A 16823-nucleotide genomic window follows, 5' to 3' on the forward strand; every position below is an offset into this window, starting at 1 on the left:
GCAAAGCCTATAGAGTAACTTGTGCTGAGGCCCAAGCTGAGGCCTGATTCTAGGCAGGGAGTGCACTTTGGAAGAGAGGAGAGAAAAGGCGGGAATGTGCTTTGAGCTCCGCAACCTTCCTGCTCCAATCAGTGAGGGAGAGCCGGGGGCCTGCCTCCTCCGTGTCCAGCTGAGTTGTGTTCTTCATGACTTACCAGACTTCCCATGCTTATCCTGCTCCCTGAACTCTGAGCACCATGACATACGGAGACTGTCCCATGGTCGAATGCTTAGGCTGGGTTCTGTGCTAAAACTAAAACAGTTGGGGGTGCGATGAGGGGCAAAGGGGTGTGGGGAAGAGAAGCAAGATAATTCCTTGAATGCTTACTAAAAGTCAGGAAAAGAGCTGGGCCCTTTCCTGTGATCTCATATAACCTTCAAAAATGACTCTGAGGGGCCCCTGGGTGGCCCCGTCAGTTAAATGTCAGGTTCTTGATCTTGACACTCAGGTCTTGATCTTGGGGTCATGAGTTCAAGACCCACATCCCAAAAAGACCCAAAAAGAAAAAGACTCTGAGCTTAATATTTCTATTTATTTTCAGGCAAAATGGAAACTGAAGTTCAGTTGTTAGAACTAGAATTTGAATCCAGTGCTGATTCCAAGGTTCAGGATCTTCTGAGTCAGCCAGAAAAAAAAAAAAAAAAGAGGGAAAATAGGACAGCTGATGCCAAAGCAGGACTTGAGATTCACAATAACAGGATACGCTGAGCACAGCAGAGCTCGCTGGTTATCAAACTCATCAGTCACCTGCTCTCATCCCGCCTGTTTACAAGTCAGGAAATGAAGTGGGGATGGCAAATGTGAGGAGAAACTTGACAAGCCAGCCAACTCTAGAGCTTTCCCTCAGCAGCATGGTTCTCTCGTTTTGTTATCTGCAGGAAAGATGAAATGTCAAGGCTGAAGAAGGTTGCTCGATAAGGGCGTAGGCCACGTCTCCCGCACAGACTGTAGGCACAGTGAGAGAAATCACAGATGTTGGCTGAGCCATGGTAAGCAGAACCCCTGGGGCACCAGCAGCTTCCTGCCCCAGCCAGCCCCTCCCTTTCTGATTCAAGGGCTCCCATGGGCTCACAGACGCAGTAGGATTTAGCAGACTCTACGGGTTCAAACCTTGGTTCCACTGGGTCCCCTCATAGGGTTGTTGTGAGAAATACAATAAGACAACATCTGGAGGGTCATGTTCACTCACTTCTCTTGCCAAGGGTAATTCTAGACGATCCAAATGGTTACAGGGTCCTGCTAGCTCAAAGCCTTAAATATTGCTAAGTCAGCCTCCTTCTGCAGCCTCAGTTCAAGCTACCAGAATGCTCCACCAAAACATCCAATCTGACTTCATCACAGTCACAGAGAAATGGATTTGAAGGTGGGGGGGGGGTGTATCATTTAGTTTCCTACCTATGTTCTACTCTAAAGGTATGTGTGCTGCAGGGTACCGTTAGCTGACACAGTTTAGAAATCTTCTGGTTATCTTGCGAAATAGCACATTCTGTACACTATCTTAGAGGCCTGGGTGGTTTCCAGTCACTTTGGTGGTAAGAGTCCTTTCCATTTTACAGTTCCTTATCTAATAGTCACAACTGACCATGAAAGCGTCCACGGCCTACGTGGCTCGGCTCAGTAGCAGTGGTTCCTCTTCTGGAGAAAAACCCAGATATTTATATTTTAAGACCATTAATGACAGGTAGTACACTTGCAGTGTTGTGCAACCTCCACTACTGTCTAGTTGCTGATTATTTTTATCATCCCAATAGGAAACCTCAAATCCATTAAGCAACCACTCCTCATTCTCCCCTCCTCCTAGACTGGCAACCACCAATCTATTCTGACTTTATGGATTTGCCTATTCTGGATATCATAGAAATGGAATTATACAGATAATGTATCTTTAAGAGCTAAGGCTAACCTAGCAGACTGAGGGGTGCTGGACTGAGAGGCCTTCAGGCCAATCAGAGATCCCCAGGCTCACTGATGCATTGAGGTCTGATTCATCTTGACTGACCCAATGAGTGACTTTCTTAGATGAGGAAAGATATTTGACTAGGCTGCTTTTTTAGTGATTCTATGGGTTGAAATCCCATCTTCCCTCTTCTCTGGGCCTATCCTGACCCAACTTGGTCTTGCACATCAAAGCCAAAAGCTCCAGTACTGTGGTGGGGCCATTCTGCTATAAGGATTGAGCTCTCTTATGCTATTTTTAATAAAGATTTTATTTATTAATTATTTATTTGAGAGAGCAAGATAGTGTGCACAAGAGAGCACCAGGTGGTGGGGGCAGAAAGAGAAGCCAACCCACTGAGCAGGGAGCCCAACATGAGGCTCCATCCCAGGACCCCAGTATCATGACCTGACCTGAAAGCAGATGCTTCACTTCACCACCCAAGGGCTCCTCTCTGAGGCTATTTGAAGCCAAAGAAGTAGATGCAACTTCTTGAGAAATGAGTATTAGATGAGAAAAGATTATAGGACAGAGCTGTAAAGAACTCCAACAGAACCGACTGGATGGAGGAGTCATTGACAAGAAGGCTAAGAAAAAGTGATCAGAAACTTAAGAAAAAACCCAGGTTTGTGAGACATCACAGAGGCCAGTGAAAGCATGTTTCAAGAAAAGGAGAGGTGCCAACAGAGATCAAACAAGCTGAGGGTGAATAGGCCAGCTTCACGAGAGCAGCTCCAGTGGAGGCTAGGTTGCTGTGGGTTGCAGGTGGAATGGAATGGAGGTGAGGGGGGTGGAGACATGAGGGTCAATGTCAAGAAGTCCAGTTAAAAGAAGAGAAGAGAAGTGGGTTGATTCTAAAGAAGGCCATGGGGTCTTAGGAGGGTTGTTTAGGGGGTTTGTTTTGGGGCATGGAGAAAAAGAACATATTTTAAGGCTGATAGGGAGTCTCCCATCAAGGAGAGATTTGATGGGCTGGAGGGGGGACAACCACGTATTATGGTCCTTCAGAAGGCAGAAGATGGAGCAGAACAAAGTTTTCCTGAGAGTGGATTTGCCTCAGCCATGAGAGTCTGGGCAGAAGACCACCAGGTACACAGTCTGTCAAACACGTAAGAAGCAGGGAGACCCGGGTAGTGACAGTGCGGGCACAGAAAATGGAAGGCTCCTCCCTGGACTGGTCTGTCCTCACATCAAAATGACTTCCCATAAGTGGTCTTAGACCAGGAACTGGTGCCGAGCCAGCCTGGCTCCTGTCAACATACCTCCCTCAGGACTCCCTCCCAGCTGTCCCACAGGCAGACAAAGCCTCTATTTGAGAGTCGTTCATTGTGTAAAGGGATAGTAATGAGTGGAAAAGGTGGATTAGAGCAGGTGCCAGAGAACAGAATTCCTGATTCCCTAAACTCTGATTCCCACCCCCTTTTGACAGATGCAATGCCCCTTAGCTGGAGCAGGCTCTGAGGAGTAGACCAACCACATGGATGAAGGAAATGATCAAAATAAGTACACAGAGCATGTTTCACGGGAAGAAGTACAAACAATATCTTGGTTATTTAAAATAAATAAATCAAGAGGATTTGGAATCTTTAATTATCCTATCTCTGCAGGATGTACATCCTGAGATTTGTTTGTCCTCTCCGGGACAGTTGGCTCCATTTCCAATGAGATTACAAAAGCCCCAAAAGCCAGGGCCCAACTGGAGCAGAGAAGTCTCCTGCAAAGTCACGTGATCCTTCATGGCACTGGTGACCAGGCATCCGAGGCCAGATCCCCCTCCCCCAGAAAGCCCCAAGGGTGGGCTGCACACCAGTCTGCAGCACCAGCAAAGCATTGGGGCCTCTGCCCTCCACCTCACCCTGGCATTCCGGTTTCACCCATCGAATCCAATCCAAGCTCTCCTCTCTTCCCCTCCTGGGCATTCCCAGCACAACAATGATCATGTGAGGGGTGAGGTGGGGATCAAAGGAATACTACAGATTCTCAGGATGAGTCACAACTCTCCTGAAGAAAGAGGAAATGTTGGTGTCAAGTGCCTGTTTCCTAAACCAGGGCCTTATCTTGCCCCCAGGTTGATCGCCACAGATAATGCAAGTCAGTGATTTCACCAACTGCACTCCAGGCTCAGAGTTGGACTGCAAAGGGTACTGAGAGCACGGATTCCTAAAAAGCACTTTTATGGCACGATCATATTTAATCCTCACATCTCTGGAGGCACAGACGGGATTACTAGAATATTTTGGATGATGAAACTAAAGCCCAACAGTGTTGATGATATGTCCGTGGTTGTACAGGCTAGTAGAGGAGTCAGAATTTGAACCTGGATCAAGCTGATTCCTGTCCGATCCGGTTTAGCTGCCCAAGACTCAGCCCCTGGACTCAAGGAAACGAACAAGGAATGTAGGCAAATTACCATGATGTGATTGTGCATCAGAACCCAGTAGTGAGGGGTTCTGGGTGGCTCAGATGGTTAAGTGTCTGTCTTCAGCTCAGGCCATGGTTTCCAGGTCTTGGGATCAAGGCCCACATTAGGCTTCCTGTTCATCTGGGAGTCTGCTTCTCCCTCTCCCTCTGCCCCTCTTCCCTGCTCATGCGCTCTCTCTCTTTGTCTCTCTTTCTCTCAAATAAATAAAATTAAGAAAGGAAGAAAGAAGAAGAAGAAGAAGAAGAAGAAGAAGAAGAAGAAGAAGAAGAAGAAGAAGAAGAAGAAGAAGAAGGAGGAGGAGGAGGAGGAGGAGGAGGAGGAGGAGGAGGAGGATGGAGGAGGAGGGGAGGAGGGGGAGGAGGAGGGGAGGAAGAAGAGGAGGAGGAAGAGGAGGAGGAGGAAGAGGAGGAGGAGGAGAAAAGAAAGAAAGAAAGAAAGAAAGAAAGAAAGAAAGAAAGAAAGAAAGAAAGAAAGAAAGAAAGGAAGGAAGAAAGAAAGAAGAAAGAAGAAAAAGAAAAGAAGAATTATCCCGTAGGAATTGAGAGAATGGAGAAAAACACAATCTTAACTTTTTAATCTAAGAAATATGGTACAACTGTCTAAGGAGAAACCAATCAGGATACCTGGAAGCAAATTTGTTTTTGAAAAATCTTGTCAGGTGGATTTGTAAGTTGAAAAAACAAAGTAAGACTTCCAGGAGTGGAGGGGAAGTCAAACATATAAGTTGGGACCTAATGGGAAGCTTTGGATATGCAGAGATAGGGGAGACCCAGGGATGTTACTCCCAGAACAGATTCGATAAAACAACAGCTACAATTATCAAACAGAAGTCTTAGAAGCTGAAGCATGATAGGAATGAATCTGTAACTCAAACCTGGATGTGCAAAAAAGGGCAACATTGCTGTATTTGCTTAATATAAAATCAGGGTATGTATGACACTGAGCCCCCGTTCCCTTTAGCTGGCAGGATTTAATTTAATTTCAAAGATTGAGAGGGTTCTCTTCGCCTCTCACCTCCCGCTGCCTTCGCCACTCCAAGAGTTAATGATTGGGAGTTGGGATGTGAAGCCAAACACTCAGGAGGCATCTCTGTCATCGAGGGCCAGCAACTTTTTTTTCTGCAAAGGACCAGGTAGTAAATATTTCAGGTTTGGTGGGCCCGATGGGTCTCTGTCACAACTACTAAACTCCACCATTATTGCTTGAAAGCAGCCACAGACAATAATAGGCAACCATTCTTAGCTAACAGGTCACACAAAAACAGATGGTGGGCCAGATTTAGACGCAAGGACCAACCCCTTATCAACATGATGTCTAGCAAGATCCCCATAGGCCAACCTTACGTAGGTCCTTGAAGTTGGGTGGCTCTTTGCCAGGGCTGAGAGCCCTGGTCCCCAGAATCCAGGAGGACTTTCCTGTACTTACCATGGAGTTGGTGCCTCTGGGCGGCCTGTCATCTTCCTGAGGTTCTGTGGAGGATGGACCCCAGAGCACCATGACAGGTATCCCCTGCTTTTCAAAAGGTCATATTAGGCCATTTTGCTTTTATGAAAGACCTCCCTTAGTACCTTTTTATCTAAAGCAGGACTTTCAAATTTCGTGCAAAAAGGCAAAAAGCAAAAATAGTGTTCAGTGTTTGTGTTGCAGGGGAGCCTGTATAGAGGCAGCGCACACTCTGAGCAGTGAGCGGCCTGGCCAAGCTCCTTCCCCAGGAGGATCTCAGCATGGGGGGGGGGGGGAAGGGGGGGATACAGAGCTCTGGGCTGCGGCTGGGAGCAACTGTGCTTGGTCTCCATTTACTCTGTGCATCCATTAGCAAGAGGGGCCTCAGGTATCAGAAAAGCCTAAGAGTGATTATTTTGGGGGTCCAGGAATGCTCAAAAGTGTTTTCCTATAAATTCACGGTAATACTTCTTCCCTTTACCCCATTTCAGCTTTGGAAAGTTTTCATGGGAACGCCCTACTTTTGGATAGCGGGGGAACCTGTACTTACAAAAACTGCAGACATCTGTTCCTTCTCTTGGGGAAAAGTCTTTGCACTTTCACTCCTGGAAACTTTACCCCTCAAACCCACTCTCAGTTCCTTTCCCTCAAATCATATATACTCAAATCCCCCAGGAGAAAGGGGAGAAAGTCAGGAAGGGAGATGGCCTGCCCTTCTTCTCTAGGCCCTGGGGCAAGGGAGCTTGAAGACTTGGACACCTGCTGAAATGCTGAGTAATATACAAAGAAAACAAAGACAACCACTTCCTTCAATAGATTATCTTGTCCAGTACCAGAACTTTCTACCCCAGAGCAAGTTCAGGCTTCAACATTCCAAACTTACGAGTCCAGACTGTCCCTTCACACCTCAATGGGTCCTGGTGTCAGATGTCCTCAGAAAACCTCCAAAGGGAGGTCAGAGTTCTGGTGACAAGGAAGGGAAGTACATGATTCAGTCTTTTCTGGGACACCAGGCTCCAATGAGGATGACTCACAGTCTTGGCTTGTAAGCAACTTTGCTAATCACTTTGACAAACCACTGTTCCCTACCAGCTGCCACTCCAGGAGGACTCCCAGCATATCTGTGGTATGAAGAACACCTACCAGCCACTTTCCACTTTCCCCACAAAAGCCTGTTTTGCTTCTGCTTTGGGTGAATTGCTTAAGTCTGTGGACCGTGAGCCGTAACTCCTAGAATGGGAGAACAGATGCCACTTTAGTTGTGAACTTGTCTCCAATCCCCCCAGCCTCAAAAGGCCTCATCCCTCCTGAATTCAAAGCATACACTCAAGAGTGCCTGCTATTCATGTCATCGTTGTACCCTTAGCCTATCTCGGGCCCCCGTTTAGCACTGGCTTCAAGCATGGTTCCTGTGCCACCTGCTCCCCAGTAGGTTGTCCAGGCTTACTGGAAGAGAATATTCTCTACACAAGGCAATTTGAGATAGTAAAAGTCATCCTGGGAAGGTAGAGATTGGGTGGACACAATTGTGCTGGGAAATTGCTCTTATAGAGTCCATGGGAGGCAGGTGTCTATTGCCCAGATTTATTCGCTCAAGTGGAAAATAGAGACCATCATACGGGTTGATTTCTGGCTCCTTTCTGTGCCCTGCACCCGTCAACCTTAGACAATAAGATCACTTTTTAAAAGTTATTTATGTGAGTAATCTCTATACCCAATGTAGGGCTCGAACTCATGACTGTGAGATCAACAGTCACATGTTCTTCTGACCAAGCCAGCCAGTCACCCTAAAGACATCATTTTTTGTACCCACAAACATCACACAGGAAAGACTCAACCAAGCCTTGTAAAGTGGATGAGTTAATGAAACTCACTCTCTGGGGTTTAGCCACATTTTGCCTAATTCTCCCCCACAGCTCTAGAGAAAAAAAAAAAATCTAAAATATCTCAGGGGTGCCTGACTGGCTCATTTGATAGAGCATGTGACTCTTGATCTCGGGGTTGTGAGTCCAAGCCCTACAGTGGGTGTAGAGATTACTTAAAGATAAAAAATCTTTTAAAAAGAAATAGCCCTCTCCTTCCACAGAGCTGTACAAAGGCCCCTTGCTTAACTGTACTTCTTGACAAAATGATGCTTACAGTCAAAATGGCTGCCACACATCTGCTCTCAAGAGAAGAAGAAAGGGAAAGGAGAGGCAATGGTCCCAATTGTGCCCTTTATCAGCAAAGTAAAAGATTTCCCAGAAAGTCCCATAGGAGACCTCATTTCAGCCTGATTAACTAGAACTGTTTGCTCTGTCCACCCGGAGCAACAAAGGAGGTTGGGAACCTGAGTGCTTTGCCTCTCTAGAGTCTCATGCAGAGAAGAAGGATCTAGATAAGTATAGGAAGGGTTAAGCTGAAATTCTCCCATAAATAGCTGCACAATTTGGAAAAACAAAAGCACTGAAGAGGAAACTAGCTCTATTCTCTACTGATATATATCATAAAACTACAGGAATATCATCAGGGATACTCTCAAGGGAGAGAGAAAGAATTAGCCCAGAAACAGATCATGATTTTTTTAATTAAAAAGTTTGCTAACCCTTGGGCTAGATGAATGAAGTACCTTTGCTGCTTAGAGAACTGCGACTCCGAATGAGCCGTGGCTCTTGTTGGAGGGAAGTTAATCCAAGAAGATGGGAGCTCTCTATCTGCTGCCCTGATAGGCCAGATCCCCTCCTCCCTTCGAAGCTGGCAAAGCATGAGCAGAGGATGCCCGCCCTAGCATCTAGGTGATGCCACAGGGGCATTTTGAAGATCCTCAGGGCTATGACTTCTATCTCTCCTGAAACGAGGTTGAATTTTCCAAGAAAACTGAGTGGGGACTAGGAACTGTGGGGACCTCACAGAGACTATAGAGGGAAGGAGGAAGAACGAAGCGTTCTTTAAGGAAAAGAGGACTCTGTGTGGAAGACCTTCTTTGTGGAGGTGGTAAGGACTTGCCCCTTATGTTATATAAGAGGAATGAGTCAACTGAAGAAAGTCTCAGTTCGTCCTCTGTGACAGCAAATCTTCTCTTTATCAATAGATCTGTGATTACCCCCTTATGAGCCAGCATGTGTTTGGTCTGTAGGAAAATCATGAGCAGAAAGTTCTCAAGAAGGAGAGAGCAACCATTGTTATGCTACTTTGTTGAGTGCTGGCAGAAATGATCCTGAAAGTTCATCAGCCCTCTTTCATGGATGATGATGATGATGAAAAATTAATACAGTATCTGGCATTTCATGAGCATTTAGTATATGCCAGAAGTAGGGATTGTATGATTTAATCCTCAAAACCACCCTTTGGAGCTCTGCTGTTGCCATCCCCCTACCTTTTATCTTTTGTTTTTTGTTTTTTTTTCCTTTTATCTTTTGGATGAGGGAATTAAATATAAGTTAATCATCCAAGGCCAGCCAACCAGCAAGTGGGTAGAGAGACCCCAGAGCTCAAGCCCTAAACCTTACTTGTCCCACCTCCCTTGGCAGAGCCCTTGATCTACCAGCCCAACTGCCAGTAGAGAGGCCTACTAACAGCAGGAGAGAAGGTCCTCCCTGGCATGAGAAAGCCTGAGGCTAAATAGTCTAATTTCCTGACTCCTTTCAGCTCGTAGGTTAATAAGAAATACCTGCATTGTATAAACATGAGGACACCCCTACATACCAGATGCACCCAGAATTGCAGCACTTCGAGTGCTCTGTCGAGAACAGGCGGAATCAGGTGTTTTCTGAATTCCTCATTTTCAGTAAGAAAAGTCAATCTCAGTGAATAATGGTATCTCCTAATTGCATTAATTTGTGTTACTCTATCTTCCACATTTATTGGATATTTCATTGCCTCTTCTAGAATAGCCTCATTGTGTCCTTTCCCATCTAAAATTTGACTTGGTTCTTTTCTATCAATCTGTAGGCGCTCTTTATATATGGGGACATTAAATCTCTATCACGTGTATTACTAGTATTTTTCCCAATCTGCCATGAGTCTTTGACTTTGACTTCATAAAAAAAATTAATGTAGCCAACCATATCTATGTTTTCCTTTATAAATTCGGAGTATTCTGATTTGCTTAAGAATTCTCCCTTCTTCCGGTTTACACTATATTCTTCTAAATTTGCTTTTTATCACATGTAAAACTAATCCGAGATACACTTTTTATATGTGATACATGAGGAATATGTCCACCCCCTTTCCTCATGATGCACAGCCAGACCACTAATGAAATAGATGGATTCTCTTTCTGCTTAATTTGATGTCCAGCTTTGTCCTATATTTACTATCCACACGCTCTCAAGTTTATTTCTGGACTCAAGTACCTTTCTCTGATCCATGTATAGATTTTTGTGTCAAGTTCAGTATTTTCATCACCATTGCTTCATAGAATTTTAAAAAGTGTTAAGTAGGGGCACCTGGATGGTTCAGTCAGTTGAGCTTCTGACTCTTGATTTTGGCTGAGGTCATGATCTCAGGGTCAAGCTCTGTCCAGCTCCGTGCTCAGCACAGAGTCTGCTTGAGATTCTCTCTCTCTCCTTCTGCCCCTCCTCCTGCTCAAGTTATCTCTCTCTCTCTCAAAATAAATTAAAAAAAATAAAAATTAAAGCTAAGAGGTGTTAAGTCACTACAAGTCAAGCAAAATGAAGAATGAGAAGCTACTGGATTTGGATTTGAGTCCCCAAACCTTGATCTCCTTTCTGAGTGCAGTTCCATGCTAGATTTACCGATGTTTGGAAAAGAGTGGAAAGTATAGGTTGTGCTCTTGAAGAATTCAGCAGTGAGAGGATGTGAGAAAGTGGTATGGTGGATTGAAAAAGAAGCAAAGAAAAGGGAAATGTTTTAAAGCCCAGGGAAGATTTGCACGTTTGTGACCCAGAATGAAAGTGCCAGTGAAGGGGATACACATCTACCAAAGAGTTATAATCATCCATAAACTTCTTCCCCAAGAACTAAAATACCTTGATTATCATAAAACAGTGTGAATTAGTTTCAGGCACTGTATAATATGTATTGCCATGAAGGCTTCCTGGACTCTCAATCCAACATTAAGTGTTATATTTAAAAACATAGGTGAAAAAAAACAGATGGAGGAGATTAAGCGGGACAAACTTCATGTTACAAGAAGTAATGGGGAAAAAAAAAGAAGTAATGGGGGTGAAAAGTACAGCATGGGGAATACAGTCCAACAATATTGTAATAATTTTGTATGGTGACAGGTGGTAGCTACACTTAGTGTGGTATTTAGTAATGCATATAAACGTCAAATCACTATGCTGCATCCTGAAACTAATGTAATATTTCATGTCAACTACACTTCAATTATAAATAGATAAATAGATAATAAATATCAGCTACATCCTCCCTATTGGTGAAAACAGATGAAGTTCATTTTTTCCTCTGTAAAATACAATTCTGAGACAGATGCTAGGGGAGGAGGCCAATGGAAGGCACTGGATTCTGAGGCATCACAGGGACTCTGCTTCCTCATAACTAAAGTAGCAGCAGTGGTTTTTACCTGGTTTTTCTTCTGCTCCAAACAAGGAAATAGCTAAAGCTGTGCTCCTACACCCGAGGGCAAAATTCTCCAAACACAGCTGCGCACTAGAATTAGCTGAGGAGCTTTAAAATAAAGTCAATGCCCAAGTGGCACCCTAGGCCAATTAAATCCATCATGTGAGACCTGAGCATGAGTATTTTATTTTAAAGATTTATTTATTTATCTGAGAGAGAGGGAGCATGCAGGAGTGGTGGGAGGGTACAGAGGGAGAAGGAGAAGCAGACTCCCTGCTGAACAGGGAGCCCAACATGGGGCTCTATCCCAGGACCCCAGGGTCTCCTGGGATCATGACCTGAGCCAAAGGCAGATGCTTAACTAATTGAGCCCCCCAGGAGCTCCTGAGCATAAGTATTTTTTAAAGCTTCCCAGACAATTTCAATGTATAGCAAAGATTGTGACCCACTGATCTGAAGTTTCTGAATCGGCCGACAAGGCAATGCTGTTTTCTGAAACCAGTACATGTGAGACTTGGCAGGGTCCAGTGTGAAAAAATAGTAGAGACAGACAACCAACACTCCCTCGTGTGACAGGGCACACCGCTTTACTCAGGCTGTCCTTCAAGGAGAATGCTGGTGATACCCTCAATTGGGGTGCTTTCCAGGGTATTTCTAAGACTAGGCAAGACTCAGAAAGGCACAACAGTATTTGCGTATTGGGGTGCTTTGGTCAGTGTGCGGGGGTGGGGAAGGTTAAAATATCACAGGAAATGAAAGAGAAGCTACTCCTGAGATGAAGTTGAATGTGAGAATTTAATTCCTAAGAGCAAGAAAAGAGTCATTCATTGAGGAGTTTTCTAGGAGGTGAACTCATTTCTTTGTCAACTCTCCAGCCGGCTGGCATGCTGTTTAAACCGATGGCCCAGAGGAATTTAAAAATTAACTGTACTATAAATTGTTCTGACATACAAGCACCTAGAACAAACACATATTCACACCCACCCTAAGATCAGAGCAAAACTAAAAATATATTTACTGGGAAACAAAAGGAATCGTATTGAAATTTAGAAAGTAGAACACTAGAGTGTCACCCTGACATCTGAGAAGCAAAAAGAAGTATTTGCTAGTGTTTGATTTTTATTCCCAGGGGTCGTCTGTTTGTGGTCTCTTAACTGGGGAACAGGAAGTTGAGTTTATCATCCAGAAATTCCTCTCAGCATGAGACAAATGTCTGCACTTATGTAACTTTATATTCAAAAAAATTTCCAAGCTCAAGTTGAGAGTACAGAGCCCTGGTGAGAACCCCAGCTCTGGATCATAGGTGACCTTGGATAATGACTTTAACCACACTAAGTCTCAGTTTTGTCATCTTTAAAATAGCGATCATGATGATGATGAGACAGTTGGACACCTACAGCATAAGCTGTTTACAAAGAGCTTAGCTCCATGCCCGGCACGGGGTAAGCATTTGATAGGTCTTGATCACTCTAGTCATATTCTATTCAAAAACTAAAAGACTGAGAAGTGTCCCTGTCTGTCATTATCTGATATGTAAAGATCACACAGAAATAGCTGAAATGTTCTGGCCTTAATAAGAGACACATGGTTTCATTTATAGATGCACTATTCTGAATCTGAATTCTTGATTTTGGTCCTTCAGCTGGGACCACTCTCCCTTCTGAAATAGTCCTCCTGTCTCTTAGCTACCCCAGTGCCCTCTCCAAGTGAGAAACTAAAAATACACTGAGTAAACATAGTACAAACTATCGGTTTATTTTTAAGTTTTCTAGATTCCCTTGGAAATCTAACCATCTCCCATTGGCACATCAACTCACTCTGAGGAACGCAGCCAGATAGAATGCCATCTGGAAGTAATCAAGAGTTCCATGATCTACCACCAGTCTCTAGCTCATGACCTCAGGGCAGTACTGAGGTCACAAGTGAAGGAAATTCCATAGGTTCCCACCAGTATGAGTTCTGGAGGCATGGACAAACTTCTGGAAGAATAAGAAAACACTCCCCCACAAGCACATTGGCCCACCACTGATTGCTAAGGTATGTGGTGTTGCGAGAGAGACTGCCCTGTCAAACACTCCATTTCTTCATTGTTTCCTATCACATTGGGGCAATGTCTGGAGGCAAAGCCTACTTCACAATCACAGAGAACCCTGAATAATCCTGTATGACATAACTGGAAACTAGATGGAAAGAGATTCCTATGTGATCTAAAATGTTATAGGTTAGAGAAAGAAGAAATTCTTGTCAGTTAACAAATACCAATATACTTCTGTTCTAAACAGATAATGCACAAGAGAAAACTAAAGATATCAGAACAGATTTTTAAAGTATTCTAGGGGCACCTGGGTGATGCAGTCGGTTGAGTGCTCAGATTGTGATCTCGGGGTCGTGGGATCAAGACCCACATTGGGCTCTATGCTCAGTGCAGAGTCTGCTTTGGATTCTCTCTCCTTCTCCTTCTGCCCCTCCTGCTTGTGCTCTCCCTCTCTCTCTAAAATAGATAAATAAGTCTTTCTAAAAATTAAAAAACTAAAAGGTTCTAAATAAAGTACTAGTAAATAAAATCTAGGAGTAGATTTAAATAGCAATATAGCATGAGTATGAGTGTGTATTCCAATAATGCAAAGATAGCTAAATATTAGGAAATCTACACCAATATTGACCAAAGGGGGAAAAAACATATGATCCTAAGGTAGATATTAACATAACATTTAGTGTCTACCCCTGATAATTGCTCTTTGTGAAATGGGATTCAGTGAATGATTTCCTTAATATCAAGACATATCTTAAACCAAGAGCCGATATCATCCTTGGTGATAATGTCTATGACATTACTTTTATGTGATAGTTATTGCAATTAGACAAGAGAATAAAATAAGAGTTTTAAATATTAGAATGAAGAAGACAGAATTATCATTATTTGCAGATAATACAAAGATTCAGCAGAAAATTATTGAAAAATAAAAGCAAAAGAGAGTCCAAAAAGTTTTCATGATATCTTGATATTCAAAAATCACAAATCTTATAGTGTATTAAAATATAATCCCAAGTCAATCATTTATAAAAATATAAAAACATAAAATTACACAAATAAACTTGAATTATATGAAGAAGCAGAAAATGACCAAGAAATATAAAATAATAGGTGACTACGTGAAAAGGCATACCCTGGAATAATATTCAGTATGGTTGTAAAAATACAAATTCTTCCAAAATAATCTAGAAAATCATCTTATTTCTGGTCAAAATCCCAGCATGCTACTTGTGGGAGAGAGCATTTTAAAAAGTATCCCAACTGCATAATAAAATGGTGATATTTCAAAACCATGATTGGCAAAAGATAATCACATCAATAATTGTGCTATTATAACTATGATGAATAGTAGGAGAGACAAATACAGGTTTGGTATGAAGTGTTTTAAATAAAATGTGGGTTCTTGTTTCATTCATTACTCAAATTCCAAATACAACAAACATTGTAAAGTAAAAACTAAAATTATATATATAAAACCTAGAACAAAGACTGCACAAGTATTTCTGTAATCTTGGGTGGAAGATATTTCTAAATACATCCTAAAAACCAGCAATCACAAGATTGATAACCTCGACTGTGACAACGAAAAGTTTCCAATGGCAAAAACAAACAATAGCCTAAAAATAAAGCTGAAAGACAAAGAACAAATGTGGGGAAATATGTGTAATATGAATGACAGACAACCTGCTGCTACCCAAATATAAAGAGCTGGGCAGTTAAGAATAAATCACTCCTCCTTCCAAATAAAACAAAGAACCAATAGTTTCTTCAAAAGAAAGAAAACGAATGTGGTGACTCAAAACACACACAGACCCCTATGTTTATGGCAGGATTATTTACACTAGTCAAGCTATGGAAGCCGCTCAAGTGTCCGTTCCCAGATGACTGGATAAAGAAGATGTGGTGTAGACACACAGTGAAATATTACTGCCATAAAAAGAAGAATGAAATCTTGCCATCTGCAACGATATACCTGGAACTAGTGAGTATTGCACTAAGTGAAATAAGAGAAAAACAAATACGATGTGGGGTTTAAGAAACCAAATGAATGAACAAAGCAAACAAAGTATAAGTTCTGCAGCTGATAAATTTTTTTCTCCTGTCTCTACTGACCTCTGAAGAAGGGAGGAAATACAACCAATGGCAGTTCTTACCACTCACACCTATCACACACCTCCCAAACGCCCATCACACACACGCACACACACACACCACATATGCACACACACCACATATGCACACATGGAACATACACACCATGCACACACACAACACACATATGTACACATGTAACACACACGCATGCACACCTTGGGCAGTTCGTTGAGGAATCACACCTGTGTCCCTGTAGTGTGCTCCTTCTTAGTGTACTGTTCAGCTCTTTCTAAGCTTTTTGTTCTTTCTGAATCCAGAATACTGCCCATGAATGTGCTCGTGGAGGGGACACGTTCAGCCTCCCCTCCAAAGTGGAATCACTGCACAGAGAAGCATCACTGTCCATTTCCTGGTTCAAGTCATGGGAAGGGCTTTCTTCCCTTTGCACAAGGGCTCTGTTTTTGTGAAACAAAGCCCGAGTGTGCAATGAGCTGATTCCACCAGTAGGTTGTCTTGTCTTCGGTTTTGATGGTACTAGGAAACCCCCCACCTTCCCCAGTTGTGCCAGTCTTCAGGGGTGATTTAGCAAGAGGTTCTAATTGTGAGTGACTGCATTAGAGGCCACCATGGACCATAAACTGGCACATAATGACTTGTCTACTCACAGCAACAAAAATCGCACAGAACACAGTCCATGGGTCAGCAGACACTGTGGAAGCCAGCACGGACTCCAGGGCGGTGGCTGCTCCAACGTATTGCCAGTCTCCCCTCGGGGATTGCCATCAGAGCCTGCAGCACATTCTTCTGGTCTTCTGAGCCCACAAGTGAAATCCTTTGTGCATTGCATTCGGTTTTTGGAAATAGGCAAAAGCCAGTTGCCACATTCTCCAATTTATAAAAGAAATGTGCAACTGGTTAAGTTCTAACGATCTGTATCTTATATGCATATGGAACGTTTCCATCATAGATAGAGGCACACAGCGACTGAGAAACCCGTAAGGTAGCAAGACTAGTTGATGCTCTGCTGTAGGTCAGTAACACATTCTGAAGGCAATTAATTCCCGAAGGGGATTTCTAAGGCCTTCTTTAAACATTAGTAGCATCACAAGTAAATAATCTGATTTGTTTTGGGGGAAAACCATGAATATCTGGTTTGTTTTGTGGGGGAAGAGCCACGTTAGAGACTTAGCTAGATAATTTATCTAGCTGATATTCTCTGCTTTCTAAATGTTATTTTGAAAGGCTTGATAAGCAGCTCTTCCCCTTCCTACACGTACCTCCCTGCATCCTCCAGCACCAGCCAATCCAGCGCACCACCACTTCCTTCAGT

General features: G+C 43.2%; 2 long non-coding RNA genes across 2 annotated transcripts; one reads left to right on the forward strand and one right to left on the reverse strand.

Annotated features, from left to right (window-relative positions):
* Positions 1 to 551: 551 nt before the first annotated feature.
* On the reverse strand, positions 552 to 6961 carry LOC140641875 (uncharacterized). The gene is made up of 3 exons (XR_012038482.1): positions 6725 to 6961; positions 5824 to 5907; positions 552 to 912 (listed from the first exon to the last, which is right to left on the reverse strand). It is a non-coding gene; the product is annotated as an uncharacterized lncRNA (long non-coding RNA).
* Positions 6962 to 13286: 6325 nt separating this feature from the next.
* Positions 13287 to 16367, forward strand: LOC140641876 (uncharacterized). Its single transcript, XR_012038483.1, has 3 exons — positions 13287 to 13401; positions 15229 to 15380; positions 16161 to 16367. It is a non-coding gene; the product is annotated as an uncharacterized lncRNA (long non-coding RNA).
* Positions 16368 to 16823: the final 456 nt, after the last annotated feature.

This window comes from Canis lupus, chromosome 10 (assembly GCF_048164855.1).
Source record: "Canis lupus baileyi chromosome 10, mCanLup2.hap1, whole genome shotgun sequence".
Lineage (NCBI taxonomy): Eukaryota > Metazoa > Chordata > Mammalia > Carnivora > Canidae > Canis > Canis lupus.